The sequence below is a fragment of the Pteropus alecto genome, unplaced genomic scaffold (genome assembly GCF_000325575.1).
Source record: "Pteropus alecto unplaced genomic scaffold, ASM32557v1 scaffold206, whole genome shotgun sequence".
NCBI lineage: Eukaryota > Metazoa > Chordata > Mammalia > Chiroptera > Pteropodidae > Pteropus > Pteropus alecto.
This window is the reverse complement of record NW_006438906.1, coordinates 2,199,510-2,205,610: the sequence shown is the minus strand read 5'-3', so window position 1 is coordinate 2,205,610 and position 6,101 is coordinate 2,199,510. Positions and strand designations below refer to the sequence as shown.

The following is a 6,101-nucleotide window of genomic DNA, read 5'->3' as shown; positions in this document are numbered from 1 at the left end:
TCTTGTTTAAAAAGTCTGGCTTTGCTCTTAAGCTTGCAAGCTATTTTTAAATGAGATTTATTTCTTAAGTTCCCTCATTCCCCACTCCGCATTCCTGACCTGGTACCTCCCTGCAGAAGAAACCGTTTGATTCTCATTTCCTGAAATACCAAAGAAGAAAACATTTCAGCTAATGAGATAAGGTTGCCGTTGTCAGCTGCAGTGAAATGTTATCATTTGAGTTTTTTCTGGCCCAATGGTGGGTTGCCTCTCCATTCGCTCATGTGGGAGATTCCTGACACTCACTAGCACTTTGCTGACATGAAACGTTTTCCTAAGGCGATTCATCAGAGTTTTAAAGTATGGCAGCCGACCTGGGGAGAATCAGGGCGCAGAAGCTGGAAAGGGTCTTTATTTCTTGGAGTCATAGAGTTGTTGACAAACGAGGATCCATGAGCCAAATCCAGCCACCGCCTGATTCTGCAAATGAGGGTTTATTGGGACGCAGCCAAGTTCATTGTTTTTGTATTGCCTATGGCTACTTTCACACTACACGAGCAGTGGTGAACAGTTGTGACAGAGACCCTACGGCCCACAGGGCCCAATATATCTACTATCTGACCCTTTACAGAAAGGGTCCTGACCTCTGGTCTAGGACACAGGCATATCTCGGAGATATTGTGAGTTCAGTTCAGACCACTTCTAGAAAGCTAATATCACAATAAAGTGAGTCACACGAATTTTTGGGCTTCCCAGTGAATATAAAAGTTATGTTTCCACTACACTGTAGTCTTTTAAGTGTGCAATAGCATTGTATCTAAAAAACAAACAAACAAACAAACAAACAAAAAACCACTGTACATACCTTAATTAAAAATTCTTTATTCCTAAAAATGCTAACCATCATCCGAGCTTTCCGTGAGTCATAATCTTTTTGCTGGTGGAGGGTCTTGCCTCGATGTTGATAGCTGCTGACTGATCATGGTGATGATTGCTGAAGTTCGGGGTGGCTATGACAATTTCTTAAAATAAGACGATGAAGTTTGCCTCATGGATTGACTCTTTCTTTCACAAACAATTTCTCTATAGCATGTAATGTTTGATAGCATTTTACCCACAGTAGAACTTCTTTCAGAATTGGGGTCAGTCCTCCCAAACCCCGCCATTGCTTTATCAAATAAGTTTATGTAATATTCTAAATCCTTTGTTGTCATTTCAATAATCTTCACAGCATCTTCATCAGGAATAGATTCCATCTCAAGAAACCACTTTCTTTGCTTATCCATAGAAGCAGCTCCTCATCCATTAAAAGTTTTGTCTTGAGATTACAGCAATTCAGTGACATCTTCACACTCTGCTTCTAATTCTAGTTCTCTTGCTATTTTCACCACATCTGCAATTACTTCCTCCGCTGAAATCTTGAACTCCTCAAAGTCATCAATGAGGGTAAAAATCAAATTCTCCCAAAATCCTGTTGATGTTGATATTTTGGCTTTTTCCCATGAATTATGAATGTTCTTAATGGTATCTAGAATGGTAAATCTTTTCCAGAAGGTTTCCAGAAGATTTACTTTGTCCAGATCCATCAGAGGAATCACTATCTATGGCAGCTATAGTCTTATGAAATGTAGTTCTTAAATAATAAGACTTGAAAGTTGAAATTACTTCTTGATCTGGGGGGTGCAGAATGGATGTTGTGTTAGCAGGGATGAAAACAACATAAATCTTGTGGTACGTCTCTGTCGCAGCCCTTGGGTAACCAGGTGCTTTGTCAATGTGCAATAATATTTTTAAAGCAATTATTTTTTTCTGAGTAGTCAGTTCAAACAGTGGGCTTAAAATATTCAGTAAACCATGTTGTAAATAGATGTGCTGTCTTCTAGGCTTTGTTTCATTTATAGAGTATAAACAGAGTAGATTTAACATAATTCTTAGGAGCCGTAGGATTTTCGGAATGGTAAATAAGCACTAGCTTCAACCTAAAGTCACCAGCTGCATTAGCCCCTAACAAGAAAGTCAGCCTGTCCTTTGAAGCTTTCGAGCCAGGCATTGACTTCTCTCTAGCTAAGAAAGTCCGAGATGGCATCTTCTTCTAATAGAAAGCTATTTAATCTACATTGAAAATCTGTTGTTTCATGTAGCCACTTTCATTAATTTTCTTAAGTAGATCCTCTGGATAACTTGTTACAGCTTCTACATCAGCGCTTGCTGCTTTACCTTGCATTTTTATGTTATGGAGATGGTTTTTTCTCTTAAACCTCATGAACCAGCTTCTGCTAGCTTCAAACTTTTTTCCTGCAACTTTCTCACTTCTCTCAGCCTTCATAGCACTGAAGAGAATTTGGGCCTTGCTCTGGTAATCTAGATTTGGCTTAAGGAAATATTATGACTGGTTTAACCTATCCAGACCAATAAAACTTTATCCATATCAGCAATAAAGCTCTTTCGCCTTCTTAACCATTTGTATGTTCACTGAAGTAGCGCTTTTAACTTCTTTTAAGAACTCTTCCTTTGCACTCACAACTTAGCTAACTGTTTGGCACAAGAAGCCTTGCTTTCAGCCTATATTGGGTTTCAGCATGCTTCCTCAGGCTTAATCATTTCTAGCTTTGATTTAAAGTGAAGAGTGCAACTCTTCCTTTCACATGAACGCTTAGAGGACATTGGTTATTAATTGGCCTAATTTCAATATTGTTGTGTCTCAGGGAATATGTAGGCCCAAGAAAAGAGAGAGAGAGTGAAACAACAGCTGGTCAGTAAAGCAGTCAGAACACACACAACATTTATTAAGTTCACCGTCTTCTGTGGGTGCAGTTCATGGTGCCCCAATACAATTATAATAGTAACATCGAAGATCATTGATCATGGACGACCACAACAAATATAATAATAATGAAAAATTTGAAATATTACAAGAATTACCAAAATGTGACACAGAGACACCAAGTGGGCAAATGCTGTTGGAAAAATGGCACCAATAGACTTGCTCCACACAATGTGGCCATAAACCTTCAATTTGTTTAAAAGAAAATGCAATACCTGCACAGCACAATAAAGCAGAGTATAATAAGACGAAGTATTCCTGTATTGCCATCCTGACTGCACTAATGTTATCTCGATGTCATTTTCTCCCTGAAAGTACTATCTTTTCTCTGCAATGTTGAGCGAGCTGGGCATTTCTACAGCTCAGTGATGGCCAGTGTTCTACGTGGGACTGTCTCCTATTTAGAGCATCTCCTCGTCCAGCACAAATACACACACACATGGCCATGCATGGACCTTTAGACCTGATGTGCCCTTACCAAACCCTGCCCAGCCATGTCTTGGCACACAGTTCAGTTACTCCACAACAGAGCATGTATATGTATTTTTATGAGGTAAAATATGTCATTTTCAATATTCTAGTAGCCACATCTAAAAAGAAAAAGAGGAAGTTAATTTCAGTGATATATTTTATTTAGCACAAGACATGAAAAACATCATTTTGACTTATAATCATTATTTTAAAATTATTGAGGTAATTCATATTTTTGGTTTGCACTAAGTCTTCGAAATCTAGTGTGTATTTTACACCCGGAGCACATCTTACCTCAGCCACATTTCAAGCACTGAGTAGCCACGTGGGCCACGTGGTGGGGTGTGGGGAAGGGGAGTGAAGGGGCTTCCCCCTTATTGGATGGCACAGTGCCAACCTCTTTTCCTCTGCCAGCTTTTCTCCCTCTGCGGTAGGAACACCATTCTTCCCATTCTTTCCCACCTCCCTTGACCCTGCAGCGCCCTCTAGCGTTGCCTTTTCTCTCACTCCGTTCTCAGCCAGGGTAACTTGAAGAAGTCCTCTGAATAGCTCGTCCTTCCTTGTTTCTTGTCTCTTGCCCCTCCTCCACCCTCCACAGTCTGTCCTCAACTCCTTGTGGCTCTCAGCAGAGTCCCCAGTCTCCTCCTGGTAGCTCTCTTCAAAACTTTTTTGTTATAAAACACGGTTTTAAAAAAAAAAACATGAACAAAAGTAGAGCTTGATGAATGATTAAAATAAACACCTTTGTAACACTACTCAGGTCAAGAAATAGAACTTTTGAGGCCCCTCCGCCAGAAGGCCCCAGTGGCCTTTTGCTGCGTGACCCTTTCCCACTCCCCAGTGTAACCCACCCCCCCTCTGATTTTTGTAGTAATCACTTCCTTGCCTTTCTTTACAATCTTTCTCACCTAAGTGCCAGCAGCTCTTTTAAATACTATTTCTACAGCTACCTCTCCAGGAGTTGACACTTTCTTGACACTCTCTCCTGCCTTGGATGAGAAAGTACTATTTGCTCCAGCTTCAGCTCCAGCCTCTGCTCGCCCTCCTCCAACTCCATGTCCTCTTGTAGCTGCTCCATCCCGGATGGCCGGCTGCCCTCCCGCTTTCCACCCACAGCTTCTCTCTCCAGCCCCAGGGCTGCACTGCACCCAAACTCAGGCCCACATCCAGGTCTCCAGCCTCGCTTGCTCCCCAAGCGCCACACTCAGACACAGTCTCCACGCACTCTGTGCTCTCCTCCGGGTCTGCTCTTCTCCCCAGTGTCTGACCTTTGCTAAGGGCTCCAGCATGCGTTCAGGTGCCCGGTCCAGGAGCGTGGAAGCTCTTCTCCCCGGCATCGTACCAGTGGCCACATCCTGGATTCTTCTGGAACTCGCAGATCTCCATCCACCTGCCTCCACTTGTGTGTTTCCCCCAGGACTAATTCAGTCTCAGAACTGGTCCTTGACTGTAGCTTCATGGCCGCCAACAGTTCCATCCCACCCCACATGCATGGTTCTGGGAAAGCCAATGTGCAGTGTGCTCTGATTTCAAATCATCCTGGGGCTCTGTGATCTTCGGAATGTGCCTTCCATGGCCTGGCCCCTGCCCACTGCCCAGCCAAACACCTCACCCCTGTACCCCCTCAGGAACGAAACTGTTTGCAGGTCCTGAGTCCTGGGAAGTCCCTCGCTCACTCCCACCTCATCAAGTTGGCACATGCTGTTCTTTCCCTCAGAATCTCCTATTTCCACCCCTCCATCCCCTACACATAGTACCTTCTAGTACACATACACACACGTGCACAGACCTACACGCATACACACATCACACCCCGCCATGAGGCAACATGATGTGCTGCTGCCTTCAAAGTGAAAGTAATGTTTTAATGGCAGGCACCTGGGCACACAGTAGCTGATGGTATTAGTGGCAGGAAGATTTGGGGACCCTAATGCCTCTCATCTTTCAATATTCCACTAGAGCCCCAGGAAGACTCCTCTTTTCCAGCCCACTTCAGCGGGTATGATCTGCCCCTTTCTTACTATGTTGGGATTGACTTCTGATTATCCCAAGAGGCTGTGAGCCCTTGGCTGTGATCACGTGTGATCACAGCTGGTCTCCCTGCTTCCAGCTCACCTGTCCACAGTCTGTTCCTCACACGCTAGCCTGTGTGGCCCTGTTCAAACATAAGTCAGATGATGCCCCCCTCTCCGACCCTCCATCAGGGTAAAAGTCCTTACTGTGGAGGGCCCCTCTGACCCCATCTCCTGCTCCTCCTCCTCCCCTTGCTCCTCCGGCACCAGTCACACAGGCTTCCCTGATATTCTTCAAACAGGACAGTTATTCACACAGCAAGTGCAGGACTTCCTCCAGGCATGCAAATGGCTTGCTCTCGCACCTCCAGGTTTTGACTCAGATGTCACCGCTTGCTGAGGCCTTCCAGGACCACTGTTTGTAGCAAGGAGGGCAGCGAGTGTTAGGATGGCTCATGAGCCAGGCACAGCCCAAGGAGTTAGCACCTCGCTCGGGGGTGTATGGTAGAGCAAGGTCACAGTGCAGAGACCCAGCTCCTACCCTTCTCCCTCTGGGACAGAAAGCCAGGGAGTTTGGGGAAATTCTCGGCTCTTTTATTAACTACCACTGCTTGCTTTTTCTCTGCCTGCCAGTTCGTTGGTTCTTTCCGTTTGGTTTCCTCTAATCTGCTCAGAACCTGTGCAGTGTCTGTTCCTGTCTGGCAGATGAAGAAACCCAGGCTCCGTCTGAGAGGCTGAACGACTCACCACACAGCTGGTGAGGGGCAGAGTCAGGACTTAAAGCTGGACCTTCTCACCCCAAAGTTCAAACTCTT

At 44.6% G+C, this 6,101-nt stretch overlaps 1 protein-coding gene across 1 annotated transcript in view; it reads left to right on the top strand.

The window, feature by feature from the left end:
- DAPK1 (death associated protein kinase 1) overlaps positions 1 to 6,101 on the top strand; it is a 166,239-nt gene that overhangs the window by 127,765 nt on the left and 32,373 nt on the right. The window lies entirely within an intron of this gene.